Source organism: Helicoverpa zea, chromosome 5 (genome assembly GCF_022581195.2).
Source record: "Helicoverpa zea isolate HzStark_Cry1AcR chromosome 5, ilHelZeax1.1, whole genome shotgun sequence".
In the NCBI taxonomy this organism is placed as follows: Eukaryota; Metazoa; Arthropoda; class Insecta; order Lepidoptera; family Noctuidae; genus Helicoverpa; species Helicoverpa zea.
Genome location: NC_061456.1, coordinates 7,882,847 through 7,900,830, shown reverse-complemented (window position 1 = coordinate 7,900,830; position 17,984 = coordinate 7,882,847). Strand labels below are relative to the sequence as shown.

Genomic DNA, 17,984 nt, shown 5'->3' with positions numbered 1-17,984 from the left:
CGGCCATTCAGAGAATGCGTTCCTGACACGTCGCGATTGAACTGACGACGTAACTTTGCAATGGCGTTGCAGTTACGATAAAAATATTTTTGCTGGTTGTTTACCGTTTTAACAATTGAGGAGCATTAAAACAACATTATTATATCAATAATCAATGAATGTTATTACGTCGTCAGTTCAATCGCGACGTGTCAGGAACGCATTCTCTGAATGGCCGAACTATAGTTCAGCCGTCGCTCATTCCATTATTCACGACCTATATTCGAAGTGACTTGCTGTCTTAAAGCATAAAGATGAAAATAGCGTGACATTTGTGCTCCCGGAAAATCGCTAATAGGGTTACATATTGCAGGTAGAACTGCATTTGAGGGGTTAACCGCGGTCGTACGGGGCAGCGACCGGCGCGCCGAGACATTCGCCACGCGACGCGACTTCGTGACGGGAACCTATATTTCTGACTGTATACAATTAATTTAATTACTAAAGTGCTTTTGCAAGAAGCCAGTGACAACTTTAAAATTCGTGGAAAGTTGCGCAGCTCTTTAAAAAAACAATGCATAATTTTATTACTTAAATTTAAACATACGGATTACATTTATAAATGGTAAATGGAAACGTTACATACTGTTATAGCTCTCTTGAATCATAAATATATCATATCAATATGGAATAAAGTTTGAAAACTACCAGAAAGTTAGGTTACGTGAATCGGTAATCTTAAAATATTAATTTTCCGTGTAACCACACAATCGATTATATTATTTATTCTGTATACACTACCCTTATTGTAAGCCACTCATTACTAAACTTCCATTACAGCCCGTTTTCATTTGATGGCAACACTGGTGCCAGTTCAATACCCGACACAATTTTACAAAAAAATACAAACAAAGCTTCTCTTTGTTATTGTATGCTTTTTATAGTTTCTTTTTTTCTATTGACTTTCCCAGTTATTAACGACAATAAAAAATATAAATAACTGAATTCAGAACCTCCTCCTTTTTGGGAAGCGGTTAATAAATAATTGAATCGGAAGCGGAACACGGTATTGGACACCACGAAAAATGTTTTTTTAATAAAGCAATTTGAACGTGTGTATTTTAACTGTACACCTAAAGCTAGGGAGTTACTTCGTTTGACTGAAACCGCTAATTTAAGGAGACTATTTATCCAGGAAGCCAATAGAGGTCAATTTTTATTCAGATCCCTCAAGAATTCAAATATAAACACACAATACAAACTATCAAAATTTCACAGCATCATAAAATCTATGGAGATTAATATTCACCTACTTAAAGTATTCGCTTGAGAAAATTTGGTCAAAATACTGTCTAACCAATTCAGACGTTATAGACCGAGAAAATTTGCTCATTGCGCTTGTCTGAACTAATACGAAATTATATTCTCAATAGTAACAACATGTAAAACAAGATATATTCTCAAGATATTACGGATGTAAGCTTAAAGAATAGTTAACCCTTTCTAGAAAAATGGCGAAAAATAATTTCACCTTGAGAATTTTCGCTATTAATGTTCATAGCCTTTCAACTGAAAACAACCGTCAGGTTTCATTGCCATAGCCACAAATAAACAAAACTATGTAGATATCTATATACAATTCTACCTGGTATACCCTGTAACTACCAGTTAACGTTTCAATCATTAAGTCACCAATTTAATATTAAACTGGGCCGAGTAGATAACTACGGCAGGTAAAGACGCCTTGGTTGCTCAAGGGCCATTGACTGTTTGATTCCCACCACAAAGCTCTGAGTTATTCAATAGAGAACAGACTATCATATCATCATGTTATAATAAACCCTTGAACAATAACCTCGATATTATGTATCTACAATATGTAGGTAACACGCTTTCGTTATATGACTAGCGATTGCCAGTTTCAGATTAGAGTTTTTTGCTAACGAGCTGAACAGAGCAAATTCTGTTCATGCAAATGAAGAGATTCGCACTTTTTATGTAAGTAAGCGTTGATCAACGAATAGTACTCATATGTATTATGTGGGTACTAAAAATTCGTCATTGATACACGTATAGATTCTTTAATTAATGTTATAAGATAGTTCATTTTACATCAGACTTATTACATGGAAACATTTCGGTGAATTATGATTAAAAAGTTTAGACATCGTTTGCGGTCTTCCCTTCATAAAAAAATCCTTTTTACTCTCCTGTGCGGTTCAATTTCAAAATGTCCTCCTCTAATGAAAGTTAATGAATTCCAAAATTTTGGCTTTCAATTCAGGTCAAGCTGTAGTGAATGAATACAACAATATATTGATAAATAATTTACGAAAATGAACTTGAAAGAAATAGATATTTCATAGTAATTGCAAACAACCGCGTAAACATATTAAGAATACAATAACTCAGGCTTGATTCGATCTAGGTATGAACTATTGATTCCATTCGCCTAATCCCTAGAGCCGAGGATCTACAAGCTAGACAATCTAGAATTCTCGATTTGTTGAACATAATTATATGTATTTAAATTAAATATAGTAAGGAGTGTTCAAATCGTATCAAGTTATAATAATTAACATATTAAACTGGAAGTGATCCAAACATACCTATGAAAGCGTAATAATGATAATGAACACTCATGCATCCTAGAGATAATTGATTGGACCATTCCAGTAAATAAAACTTATTTAAACGAATATTTCTTTTACCAATTTCATGTCAAGTGTCTACCGCATGTATGTAATAAAATCGTATTTCAATCATGAACTATCTTTAAGCCTGAAACTTTAAACCTTTTACTGGTTTTGTAACTTATTTACTTGATTTTTATTTCAAGCCTCTTTTAATTAAAAATAAACTGAACACTTACACGAAATATTTACATCGGATGAACTTTCATGAAGCTTTGTAATATGAGGATGCTATTTATCTGCAACCACTGATGAAATGCTGGTACTGATAAAGTATCGACGTCCATATTTTTTATATGCTAGCATTCTTGTTACACTGATGGAACTATGTTAAGCTGGTAGATTGGCGTGCCAGCTTGTCATCGCTAGTCCATTCTGGTAACAGTTACATAAAGCAAGCACCGTGAAGCAAATGTAACTGCTATCAGTGGACTAAACCGAGAATCTCGAGATAATGTTTCTACAGTATCAACATGTCCACCCTTGCTCCATACGTTTAAAAGATCTTTTCTATCGCCGAGAGATAATGTAGATTACTAGCAGATAATCTCAAATTAATGACGAGTATTTTTGGATCAGTTAAAAAATCGAGAGGTCACCTATAAATATCAAAATAGACTAGACATCAAAAAATATAATAGAGGTCACACAAAGTCTGTTTGAACTGTTTTAAAAGAATAATGAAGTCTGTAAGACCTTTGACAGCAAAAGAAATCATTCATCATAATCCTAAGTAAATTGGTTTTGGGATTTACAAAACTTCTAAACTCGTCAAATTGAATGTTTCAAATGCTCGACTTTAGCTGCTCATCAAAAAATAATATCGTAATATCACGCATGCCATTTCACAGGATTACGTAGAGATTCATGAAGATTAAATACGTATAGAGGTATTTAGGTATTTATTTTGAAGTGGCAGTGGGCTGGCCATATTAGCCGAAGAACCGATAACCGTTGGGGTAAACGAGTTCTAGAGTGGAGACCACGCCTCGGCAAACGTAGTGTAGGACGTCCTCAGGCACGGTGGAGTGATGACTTGCGCAAGACGGCTGGCAGGAGCTGGATGCGAGAAGCCGAAAATAGATCTCAGTGGCGTGCACTTGGAGAGGCCTATGTCCAGCAGTGGACTGCGATAGGCTGATGATGAAATACGTATATAAATAAACCAAACAATTGAACTCTTAGAACATTAAAATCAGTTATAAACAAATGGCCGTTGGAATGACCAATAGTTACTTATATCCTATGCAAATACAGCCAAGCACACAGTTACTTTATTATACCAAAAAGGTTTTCACAACATTGTCACGAAATAGACAAAATGCATAAATAAACATGTATCCAACGAACTGCAAATTGTCCTTCGAAAGAAAATTAAAAATTGAAACAGTCAGTGAAGCGATGCCTTAATTGCTTCGTGTAATCGTTTTCCATGAAAGAACGGTACTGTGTGGAGTCAATACAATTGTAACCAATGTAGTGTGTGAATAGGATTTTATGGACCTGAACAAAGCCTATATAAGCCTAAGAGGAGTATTTGTAGATACATGTTTACTAATGCTCTAATATACTTTAGTCTTGGTTTGAGTTTTCTTTTGTAGAAAGTGAACAGCTTCAATGGGTTATTCTTTTATAGATAGAAAGTAGGTATTCATACCTGGTTTAAAATCAAGAGGCCACCCCAAAAGTAGGGGACGTATGGCGAGAGTTATGAGTGCCAGGTCCGAAAGAGATATTATCATAGAAAAAACGAAACATGGAGAATAAAAATTAGGAAAGCTTACCCTAACCTCTATGGCCTTTTAGCATCTATAAAAGATGATTAAAGCTGCATCGATGTAAAGTTGTTTGGTTTAGGCACTTGCACTGATGGCTAACAAGGCCTATACGGGAGCGACAACTCCGGTTGCAACGTCCGCAAACGAATCGTGTTCCCGATGACGATGGAGGTTGTGCCATTCGTGGGTAATCTAGATCGTTTTTCGGAGTATGTATCCCACCAGCATGTGGGATATATAGCAGAAAAGAAAGGGTGATAATAGAAAGGCAGAAAACGTCCAAAAACTTTGGACCTGTGCATACATTCGCAAGTGGTATAAGTAGGTAAATAAATTAAAGAATTTCCTATAAAAAAGGATGAATATTTCAGGTCGTTGCTACTAAGATTACTAACTTAACGGATCGTCGAATCTCACTCGTTTCAATCACGCTTCGATAATAAACCCAATACCATTAGGTCAATAAAGATACTACTTGTACTATTTACTTTGTGAATACTTGCTTCAAAGTAAAAATGCGATTTCCCATAGGCTTCAATGATCTTACAATCGATTATCGTATCGATATCGAATGATGGTATAGTAGCCATTTTTATACGATCATTAGAGTCATATTTGCTTTTACCTACTATACTTACGTTCATAAACATATTCTTTTTCATGTTTTTATTTACTATGTAGTCAGCTTAAACTTTCTTTAACGCGTCATGCTTGCTCGTAGGTATTAAAATCTTTGTAGATTCAATAGAATATCAAAATTCTAAAGAAAGAATTACTCCAAATAGTCCTACATTACCCTCGATCTAACTAGAGCTATCGCAAAGTAGGTCTTTAAAACACGCTATAAACTTTCTTCGTGTGATCGCGTCCATTCCAAGCTCTCATCAGTCGCACTCAAAAGTTATTAGCACTAATGACAACAATCACAAAGTTCCACGTTAGGAGTGCCACCACACTGCAGACTTTTAGTCGACCGATAGTTTGTTTGGGCTCATAAATTACTAGTACGCACGTTACAAAGAAAAGATACTTAGCTGGTATTTTCTTCCGATGGAAATCATCTATTGACCCCTTCCTCTGTGGGGACTTTGACAAAAAATCCATCGTGTTCCTTCTTAGGCCTTTTATGTACCAGAGCCGCGGTAACTCTTTCGAACAATCCCGCAGACATAGCCGATATAAGGGCCGACTAAATACTTCGACTGCAATCAAAATTTTCTATTAAAAAAAAAATTGACTACCACCGGGTCAACTATGGGCCGACTGTTTAGTCTTCAGTGTGCTCTAAGAGAACATACCGCCCTGACCCGAGGAAACAAAACTTGTGCAATAATAACCAACTTCGAACGACACAATTTTCTATTCCCCAACTATCCGACGCGAATAAAATTCCAACACACGGTAAAAATTGATTTTCAACTTAGTTGGAAACAATAGGAACAAAATATACGGACGTCATAAAGTCTGATGGGGCCGCAAGTTGAGTTTGTGAATACGTTTGAGGTTTGACGTTCCATTTATTAGACTTTGTGTGACTATTTTAGACTTTTAGGGTTCCACAGAAATTGTGACGTTGGCTATCTAATATTTCAAGTAATGTGGCTGTTCAGATTATAAATGGACTAGCTAAATAAATTATTTAAAATGGAAAAAAATATCGTTACTTTTGTCAGCAAAAATCTTTTGGATGATGTTTGTGACAACAGGATGTTCATCCAAAATACATAAACAGACATTTTTATTCGGTATCACATTCTTATAATTACTGGACTCCATCCATAGTAAACAAAGGATTATAATGAACGTTGTCGCCCATATTTTTCCTTCTCAAGTACGGAACCCTTGGAATCTGTCTCTCACTTGACCGATATTCTGTTTAAAACAGCCTACATATATTTTATGAGGTCAGCGAAATTTCGCCTACGATTTCTTAGTAAAATGAAAATGTGCGTAGGACATGCCCATTGTATAACCTCGATAGGGATTGACAGGCCATTACACAACTATATTTCTAAGTGCCTAAAATAAAACAGAAACCAAATTCATGTAACGTTTTCAAACTTTGTGTAATCTGAGTAGGGTACCTTATTTATTCGAACAACGATAATCTCTAGAAAAACAAAATTAAACCCTGACAAGTTTTTTAGAGCTGAAGCGTTCACGGCTTTTGATACACAAAATTACATAGGTACCTACTTGAAAGTATTAAAATTATCGATACATGCTTATTTAACTCTCATTTATATGTAATAAAATCAAATGAGAATTAAAAAAAAAACTTATTTCGTAATGTAAAAATAACGTTATACAAAACACATAAATGATGGAAGACATAGATTAACTTTGCTAAAGTCTAGAAACAGGCCTCCATCAATGTCACGAGAAAACAAGGTACTATGTCATAATTAGTAGCAACGATGCGCCCGATCTAGCTTTTAGATTAATTGTTATATCACACGCGTTTCGCAAACCTTTATCTGTACGTCAAACTTTCTTCTTTATTTCGTTTCTTGATCAAAGTAAGTTCCAATCAATACTAATAATAAGTAGAAGCAAGTCTGGTATTGTTGAAGGGAGTCCTAAAGTATCTTCTTACTTTGACTTACAAAAAGTTTGACTTTTCTTGAGTAATATTGCAGGCTTTGTATGAACGTGTCTGAAGGCTGTACTTTTCTTAAAGATATTTTAAGTAGAATTCCAACCATACATTACCTTACCATTTTTATGACTATTTTATAAGTATGTCCGAGATATACTCATTTGACTGCTTCTAAAACTATTTATGTACTTCTCGGTGGAACAGTCACAAGTTTCCTTACAGTACTGCAGTTGCAGAGTTGTTATTACTTGCATATAAACTTAACACAAATACTTGGAATGAATGACGGAAAACAAACCCTTCATTTTACGTACAAGTACTTAATGTTACTGGATACTTGTTGCTTTATTTACCACTCGGGGGAAAAAGCGAAATACACATCCCGAAACTCGCTTTAAGCATAATGTACCGTTTGAAGTGTGTTTACAGTACATTATTATATTTGGGGAAATACATGCCTTATACTTGAATACAATTATATACTTCCACGTAAAATAAGGCTGTGGTGTTTTGTCGCTTGCGTTGAGAATACGTAATGTTGCCGAACAGGAAATCTGGAAAACCTTTGAGAAATTAAGCATCTTAAATACTTAGTTTTGCAAAATTATTCCTATTACACGTTTTCCCCAAGTTGTAAATAGATTTTGGGATTATGGGAGATTCTGGGAAGCCAATTTATAATAATGTTTGAGGCTTAATTATGCATTTTCCGTTAGGATGGTCTGCTTAAGTCATAAACTTATATGAATGGGTTTCCTAGAATTACTTAACACACGGGGCGTGTTAAAATTTTAAAAGGGTTTCTTAACAACGTGTCCATGCATAAAACCTGCCTGGATAGTTTGCGTGCTCGAGATTTTTGATATGCGTTCCGAAAATAGGAAAGAATATTATATTCGGACAAAATGTGAAACCTTAAAGATATTCAATTCATTTTCAAATTTAGGTTACCCGCAGAGAATCACGAAATGATCTCTCACGTAATTAACGCAAAAAGTAAAATAAGGGGACCTGCACACTGTTTTGATGAAAAATACCTAAATCTTGTTACTTAAATTCGTATTCATTACTTATCTGTGACACATCATAAAACTTTATGTCCTTTTTACCTGTAGCAAAAATGGTAAGTAGGTGTACATTTTCCTAGATAACAAGTTTTCCAATAACCTAGAAACCACCATCATAAACTGAGCTAATCATAAACATCTCAAATATCTGGTGCAAGCTACTTTAACAGCGTGATGCACCGTCAAAAAGCTATAAAAGTAGAACTTGGAACATTAAAGATCATAGATATGGCGTGGCGTGTGGCACGCGAGTGCACCGGACGCTGTGAAGCCGCTCGAGCACATCCAGTGTGGCCTTCCTCTAAGTTTTCTCATTAACCTCCTGTTTACTGGAGGATCTACAGAGGGAGCCACGTCCGTCCAACACGCGCGCCGCTGAGAAAATGATTATGGAATATAGATATTATATTAAATTGTTTTAACGAACCTGGTGCTAGCTATAGATAAGAACCAACCTACTTATTTTGCATGGGAGTGTATTGGATCGGTGCTGTGAGTGTACAAAACCTGTTTCTCGTACCAGGCTGATACTTGTGATATGAGTTGTCATGGTAACAAAACAATGAGAAAGTTTTTATGGCATCTTCAATATAAAAAAAAACCTAAATAACTAAAACTATTGTGGACATAAAAGTCAAACTTGTGACTTTTTTTTTATCATCATCATCATCCTCCGAGCCTTTTTCCCAATTATGTTGGGGTCGGCTTCCAGTCTAACCGGATTCAGCTGAGTACCAGTGCTTTACAAGAAGCGACTGCCTATCTGACTTCCTCAACCCAGTTACCCGGGCAACCCGATGCCCCTTGGTTAGACTGGTGTCAGACTTACTGGCTTCTGACTACCCGTAACGACTGCCAAGGATGTTCAATGACAGCCGGGACCTACAGGTTAACGTGCCATCCGAAACACAGCCAATGGTGTCTAAGATATACTTAAAAAGTACATACAAACTTAGAAAAGTTGCATTGGTACTTGCCTGACCGGGGATCGAACCCGCGCCCTCATACTTGAGAGATTGGTCCTTTACCCACTAGGCCGCCACGACTTAAACACATATTTATATTAGGTGAGCATGAAACGATTACTCGTTATCGAAAGTTAAGTAATTCGAAAATTTCCTATTAAGTGATGGAACTTAGCACACCTCTTACTCTTTAGAAAAAGTTTACCGTATCGTTATAATTAATTATATATGTCACCGGAAAATAACAAGATCCGTAACTTTATAAAATTCCTAGGAAAATTCTGCGTGAGTTATTAAGGGAATATAAGTTTAATTATAAATTGAATTTCGCACGATTCCGTTTCTAATTACGTCAAAACGAAATGTGTACCAAATTTAATTTAAGGGTTATGTTTGTATGAATCTCTGAATAATTTTAAACTTTTTCTGTATGCTTGGTCTTATTTTGACGACCAATCCATCAGTAAATGTTGCTAAAAACAACACTTATAAAAGATCATGTATCATCATCAGTAAGTAGGTACTACTTGCAATCATTACATCACATAATCATAACATTGGCAATATCATAAAAGCTGCTATTGTTGTTAATAGAAGCATTATAATCATGACATAATATATGTATTATTTACGTTTCATTCAGGATATTACTTTTACTCGGGACGAAGTATAAGCAGTGCCATCCATCCAACGTGACAATGCTGCCAGCCTCTTGGGCACGCTCCCAGCCGACAGGGATGTGGAATAATTTTTCTTTTAGTAGTTTTAAGTTCTCAAGTTTAGTTAACTTTAAACAATAAAATTATATTTTTGTAGTGCAGAAGCAGTATTCGGTTTAAATATTTTTTCCCCAAAAACAACGAGAAAATATCTGATTTCCAGCTGTTGTGTTTTTATTAATACCTATTAGGACAAATTAACCCCCGCACCGGCGCACTGTACCATTTTCCTGATAAAATAACAATGATAGAATTCTTCGAACTCAATTACCGACGAACGAGGAAATTGGTTGAAACATACATACGGTATACAACGGCCCTGCCCGCAAATATTGTCTTTATAAGCTGACATTTAATAAAGTATGTTACAGATGAAGATCATAAGTCAAGTCGCAGCAGGTGGTCAATTCTTTGTGTAAACAGACTATATGCAGCATCTATCTAGCTTAATAGAAAAGTTGTTTTTCAACACGTTAATTCTGATAAAAGCTTGTTGTTTTTATGAACGCGAAACCGTTAAAAGCCTGACTATATTTTATTGTGATATTTGGCCATATAGACTGTTAACAGGCATTATAATTGGCTTTTACGAATATGCGATTCGGTGTACAGAATGTGAAAACTATCGACATTTATTTAACAGAGAATTGAGACTTCTGAACTTCGCATAAAGATAACCAAAGCCCCAGCACAATCTCTTGCACTTTACCTGGCCATATTTTCCAAGTCCGTAAGCTGCTCGATGCAAAATCCTAGAAGAGTAATATTACCTATTCCATAAGGCGATACGGCCACAACCAAGGAGGAAGGAAAGATGAGCGGAGATGCCTTAAGGCAGGTAGGTAGGTGTGACCAAAACGATCAGTTACTACTAAAGTAACGAGGCGTTTGGGTACCGTGAGACATCATTCAAAGATTGACCTTGATTAAATGGTGATTTAGTTTGATAAAAATGGTTTAGTTTCAAAGAAGGCCTATGAAGGCTAGCTAGGGGATAGCTAGTAACGTTTGTCGTCTCCCGCATTTTGGCGACGTTACTTTCTCAGAAGATTTTTCATTATGGCATCTCCTCTCGTCATTTTGTTCTCCATGGCCACACACAGACGTGTATAACATAGGTGCATAAGATGCAACATAGTCCATTACTTCGAGTCTACACTAATAAGCTTCTACTTGTTCGCATAATGGACGGCCATCACGCAAATTGGTCCGACCTTTCCAAAGATTCAAACAGATACAATAGCAGTTAACGTGAAAAAGCATTATGGTCTTTGAATAAAATATATCTGTTCTGCTTTTCTATGGAAACTGTAAATGGGTGCTAATTAGTTTCTTAGAAAAAAAATCACTGGTATGTTACTAATACACATAAAGCTGGGTACTCACTTAGCAGTGTAGTACGTAACGTATCAGATACGGTATCAAGTGAGCACGAACCCGCTTCGAGCCGCTCGCGCGTGTAGCGCTGTAAGCTCGCAGTGACCCGCCGAGTGGCGTTTTCACTGCGAACACAAAGGGGGTTCGCAGTGTGCTCGTGGACGGCGTCACGACCGCTTGTGTAGTGAGTACGTAAGCGCGAGCTTCAAACGTACTTAATGAAATTCTTGAAATGTCCACTAATATCTTGAAACTTCATATCCATTACTAAATTGTTAGAACGATTTCTATCTTTGAAAATTTCACTTTAGCAAAATAGACGTGGGCTTTTACAATTATCTAAAATATTATACATGTATATGAACACAACATGTCTCAATGGTGGCTCCATTTGACACTTATTGTCAGCGTGACGTCGTTGCGAGCGCTGCGGATCCGGCAGCTCGTAGCTAGATTCGCGGAGGACCGTGGAAGAGCCGTACCCACTTGCAGGTTGATTCCGTATCTGATACGTTACGTACTACACTTCTAAGTGAGTACCCAGATTAAGACGCATCATACTTAGTAGGTATGACATTTTTTTAACGAGAGAAAATTCAGTTCACCCTTGGAACTATAAAAATCATTTCTGTTGAGCCCTTCTGTCCGTTTATCGTAGCAGTTCAAGGGTACAGGTAACAGTTTAACAGCTTATTATCATAATGATTAAAATCGGCACGTTCTTTCCCGCATTTACCTCTAAAATAATACAACAGTGTTACTGTATAGTATACTTTATTCACAACAAATATACTTTTACAGTACTTTGTAGGCTGTTACTTTATGCTCTGGAAGTGTTGCGAAATGTTAAATCGTGTGAAAAACATTTACAAAGCGAACATTCGTGATGTTAGAGAACAAATTGTATCGACATGGATAGTAAGAATATTTTGTAAGTATTTTGCACTTCCATAAATGGTACGTCATATATTTTTCCTGATAAGGAAAATAAGGTACCTACTTAGTCTAAATTATTATCTTAAATTATTACTTTATCTTGATTTTAAGCAGTTCCTTCCTTAGCGCCAATTTACTTAGTAAAATATTAAAACAATTGAATACGCTTATTCTAAGCTTTCCATTTGTGACAAATTATTTGAAACAAAACTGGTGAACATAATACAAGGACACTTCACTTCTCAGCATTTGTATTCATTCGACTATTTAATCATCACAGATTTAATCCACTTGCATTTTCATTAATTTTCATTTATTAAACATTTAATAACTATTATCCGTAAAACAAATAATATTAAAGTCATAATCCAATCGAATATTTTTAATTACACTATTGGAGTAGAATATTGTAGCAAACACTGTGAATAAATTATCTGCTCTAACGATTTTCCTAACGAGAATAATAATTTTGCAATATAAACTTAATTATATTCGTTTTCGATTGATAGGCAGAAATTTAATTTATTTGACGTAAAATATTTGAAGAATTTTCTAGAATAATAAATAGCTACATAGTCTTGATTTTTCAGGATAAAGTTTAAATATCGTGTCTATATAATAATTTCGCTAACTGAACAGTTTATATCTGAAATATAATAATATCTAGATGGCCCAGAACAGGGTAGGTATTTCACGTACCTATAGGTACTCCCATTCTTTGAAATCTGAGTTCGTGGGAATTAATAAAACTTTATCGTCTCTTTCATTGCCAGAAAAGTACGTACTTACTTTTGGAGAATGCTCTCAGTTCAATAATAAAGCAAGTCTTTACTCATTTCTTTTCTTTAACGAACATTGCTGATTGCTCGTAATTATTTTTGCCAAACAATTTTCGATTGCAATAGCATTTGGTGACAGAGGTGTATTTACAATTTCGATTTCTATGTGAATTACTTATTAAAAGATATAGGGCCTTACTACAAAAACTTTAAACCCTGTTTTACACTTGTCTAATAAAATTTTGGCTGCAAAATGAACCATATGTCAACGTCATAATTTGTCATTTTTTTAGACAAGGCATAAACTGACGTTTAAAAGTTTTTGTGGTAAGACGGAGTAGGTCTCAACCTCATTTCAATTCTACTGATGCTTGTCATTCTAATCAAGTTTTTATCGATAAAACAAACCAACTTCGGAGCAGTAATTTTATTTTACGAGAACCATACTCAGCTCCACCATATGCAAGTTAAAGCTAACTCTCCTAATGTTATCGAAACTCCTAGATCCGCGACAGCACTTGACTGCTTGACAAATAGCGTGTTAAGTAATAAATGGACGACCAGCGAAGTGGCACGCAGTTTTATTGTACTCAAGACAAGGTGTTGGCTCTCAGCAAGATTGCACGTCCCGTGTGTAACGTAACAAAACGACTTTTACTACCTACTTCCAGAATCATTAGTGCCCGGTTCCTATAAAAAGAAACGATTCGTTTTACTTAAGGATAGTAGTGTTTTGATATGGTTTCATAGAATAAACGTCAAAGGTAATTGTCCTAATAGAATCTATCCTATAAGGGAAGTTATTTAACACCTAGTCCTAACCGAATATAAGAGGATACAACTACAACTAAGTTTAGCCGTATATGACCGTTGCACCTCCCGGTAGCCGGTTAAACCTAGGTTTAGCCTCACTTCGAGCTTTAGCCTCAACTTATACAAACCGTCTCTATTCGGAAATTGAACTTCTACGTAGTACCTTACCTTTAGTGAACGAACCGTTTCTGTATGAGCACTCTCCAAACTTTTAGTCGACCGGTCGACCGATACTTTGTTTAGGATTTGTTAAGTATTTAGCCGGTATCAGACCGATTAAAAAATTGTTTTATTATTTTTTTATTTATTTGTTTAAAAACATACACACTATCATTACAGTTTAACCAATTCGATAGTGGTGTCCACAATAGCTACACATACAAAAATAATAAAATTTAACTCAAATCTAACACAAAAACAAAACAAAACAAAACTGGAAATCAAAATAACTATGCAAAAATCATAAAAAATTAACACTAAATTTACAACAGAATAACACAATAAAACCTCCTAATAACTATAGCTAATAATATTAAACAATACTATTGCAATTTCCCTCAGATTGCACGAAAACAAATCTATCCTCGCATGCACTTCATTTGACTGCTTTGTCTGCAGTGTGCGGGTAATTTAAAGGTAACGTGATTAAAAATGCCTATTTTAATCGATGACTGCGTTTTGTGCGGCCACAAGCAATTAGTTTCCACGTTATTTGAAATCAATAGCAACCCGCGACTTACTACTTATTACATTCTTATAACTAGTAAGTTTAGTTTAAAAAAACCGTTTTACTAATAATTTATGCAAGAATGTACGGAAAAAATAAATAGTTTAATTCAGTTTTCAAAGCTAATATAAGCAAATTGGATGCTCCTTCTATGCGATTTGTATTCATTTACATGTAATATCTAAGTTTTCTTCCCTACGTATCCCGTTGGGTGTTCTAGTCATCTATCTACTCTTATACTCGACTTTTCCACCTTCTGCAAAACTGTAATTATTTGCACATACTTTGTATGTTTATTATAAGTTAATATTTTTTTTGTCGTGACAGTAAACTAATTATATCTTTGGATTGCATTATTTATGACAATGGAATTTTAAAGTTAAAAAAAACTAAAATACAAAACATATTCATGGTTTTTATGTACAAGTACACATTAGTTCGGTTTAAACAAAATAGTTCTGAGTTAAGTACGAGTTATATCATTTATTTTCAACAGTATCTACTCTAAAACTAAAAGCTTTAATTCCCGATCTAGTACCTGTGTACCTGCACTCTAAGAATTAGTTTCAGCTGTTCTTTCATAAGCTTTCAAGTGATGAAACACTTCCATTGTCTTGGGATATTTGAGTACAGGAAAACATAAACAAAAGCAAACTTTGTCGCTACTGTCACAATTTCGCATCTCATATAAAAGTCTCAGGGAAACAACTGTCAATCTTGTTTTAGAAAAACCTTGTTCCTTATTTTCTTGAGTCAATTTTTGACACTCCTCCTTCCTGCTGTGTTACACGACATCAAAGTTATCTTTAATAATGTAACGTGAAACTGGGTCTGTGCTGAAAACTTTTTTTAAATCTGTTTCTTTTTGTTAACATTTTTATAGAATGCAGCCCAGTGAACAAAACCTAACGATTATTTATATAAACGAAATATGTATGTGTATTTAAGATCATTAGCGATTATGTACTAAGACAACTATGTAGTAGATTATTTAATTAGACAACTAAAGATGATAGGTATAAGATTTTTAATGCCTCGTGTAAATCTATCCGCCCCACATGGGTTCGGGGAGGTATTCACACAATGCCGAAAATCCATTATCTATCTCAGACGTACCGCACGTTTGGGAGCAATATTGAAATTCTATTTCCTGAATTAGCTTCTGAAGATAAGGCGGTAATTTTAGTTACCACATTCTCACATGGGATTTGTAATGACAAATCGAGTTAAGTTGCCAAATGTAGTGTCAAGGTTATCTTATGTCTTTAATTTTTTAGTATCAATATTTCTCGAATAATAATTCCATGAAACACCGTTGCAAAATAATAACTGTCTACAAAATCTGAATAAAAGATTTATTTCCACAACTTGTCTCGCGGCTACCTTTAAAAATGGTTCTGGCAACCAGTAACAGCTTCGCTATGAAAACGGTGTATTACCATAAATTACTTCGTACTGTCGTGATCGTATACAGTTTACACGGAAATTAAATTCTTGTTTAAAATTTTCGTCAAAGTGTATAGACACAACAATAATACCTCCCAAATTGCTTTCCAAGTTTCTTCAACGTTAAGCTTTTGTATCCACAACGAAATTGGCCCCATTCTTGGCTACTGTTCGTGTGGAAATATAATGTCGCTCGTATTTATACTATTTGCTGTACTTTTAGCCTTTGACATTTGTTTATCTGTACCTGCGATTGTGATATTTCAGCGAGGTTTTATTGTGAATACCTGACTGAGTTAGAAAGCAGAATTCTTAGAGTATATAGGTATGTTGTCTTATGTATCCACTATGCAAGATATGACCGAAGGCAAATAAATGGTAAGTACTCTTTACATAGAATTTTGAAAGTTCAACTTCGTATTTGTAATAATTACATCAGTAAATCGATAGGAATGCTGCTAAAATAACTTCATCCGAGTAAGTATAATTCAATTGAAACGTAACAACTTGACTATAATTTCAAACATAAAAGCTCTCTTCTCAAACAAACAGCCAAATCCTATTAATAATTTCTGAACTATGTTATAGAAACCGAACACTTGATAGCTTATTAGAACTTTTGACTAATTGAAATTCAACTGAAACAATGGGTAGAAATAAGATCTCCATTCAAACGAAATGAAATGTAATATTTAAGATAGGCAGGCACTATATTATTTTTGACGTGAAAAATAAAGAAAAGAAAATACCTGAGCTGAAAAGTTAAAAGACTGTTAAGCCAAATGGACATGTGAAATCTGCGGATAATCTTAATGTAGTACATTATGTGTGAATGCATTTGTATTTTCTGTAAAGCCATTTGCTGTAAATATTTCATTTTATTCTTATTCGTGTCTACGTATTCTGAAATACAAAATAACAAGATATGTGTAGGCAAGTAAAGCTTTGTTGAAGAAAAACTTGTTTCAGTTGACTTTAGGGACTTTTAATTTTATTTATTGCGTGTGTACTTAAAAATAACGGCAACCATATTATTTAATTAAAATAAAAAGAAAGTGTTTGCGGCGTAAATTATTATCCTTAAATCGTAGCTTATAATGTCACCCTAATACCTCTCGGCATTGGATTAAATGTTAAAACTCGGATCACAATCTTAGAAGTGCTCTAATATAAGTACGGGATTTGTAAAATTTTAATAAAGTATTAAGATATTACAAATTCCTTATGAGTCTTTGCAACATTATTAACTGGCCAAGTGCGAGTCGGACTCGCGCACGAAGGGTTCCGTACCAGAGCAAAAATGAACAAAAAAATCACATTTGTTGTATGGGAGCCCCCCAAAATATTTATTTTATTCTAGTTTTCAGTATTTTTTGTTATAGCGGCAACAGAAATACATCATCTGTGAAAATTTCTACTCTCTAACTATCACGGTTCATGAGATACAGTCTGGTGACAGACGGACGGACGGACAGAGGAGCGAAAACAATAGGGTTTTACCCTTTGGGTACAGAACCCAAAAATCGCTTTATATGCACTTTTATCTTGGCATTGTAAATATGCATAGCCATACCATTTTTAAAAGTAGGAAGGTAAGTACAAATGAAATGTGAGATTAATCTTAGTCACAAAGAACTAAGATTTCATTAATACAAATTTCCAAAAAGTCACGAAATATAAAACTCTTAGTGTATTTTCTAAATGTTCCCAGTACGAAAATCTAATGATGCTATGCTATAGTAAAATAACTCAAGTTGTCCAATCCGCTTGCGTAGTGTAGTAATTTTCGCTTTCTGCACTCTGTCCATACAAACTTCAGCTAAATCACAAACTCCGTGCACGGAATATGCTTTAAAAGTGGTACAAAGCTATTCACTAATTCATATTTAAATTCTCATTTCGACAAATATTCAAATTAGTGAATACCAAACCGCATTCCGATAAATTATGTTAGTACTTAAATAGGTTGTTTGGGTAAACGGACCTTCGTGTATTTTGGGTAGTTGGCGATTACTCCTTCTTATCGAGTGGGCTGCGTGTTTAATCACCTGGCAAGCCCTGGTGTCAGAGTTTGTCAAATCCACCTAACGGCTTCTGGCGCGGAAT

At 35.0% G+C, this 17,984-nt stretch overlaps 1 protein-coding gene across 1 annotated transcript in view; it reads right to left on the bottom strand.

Annotated features, from left to right (window-relative positions):
• The window catches only part of LOC124630204 (cAMP-specific 3',5'-cyclic phosphodiesterase), a 444,356-nt gene that overhangs the window by 399,798 nt on the left and 26,574 nt on the right, over positions 1-17,984 (bottom strand). The window lies entirely within an intron of this gene.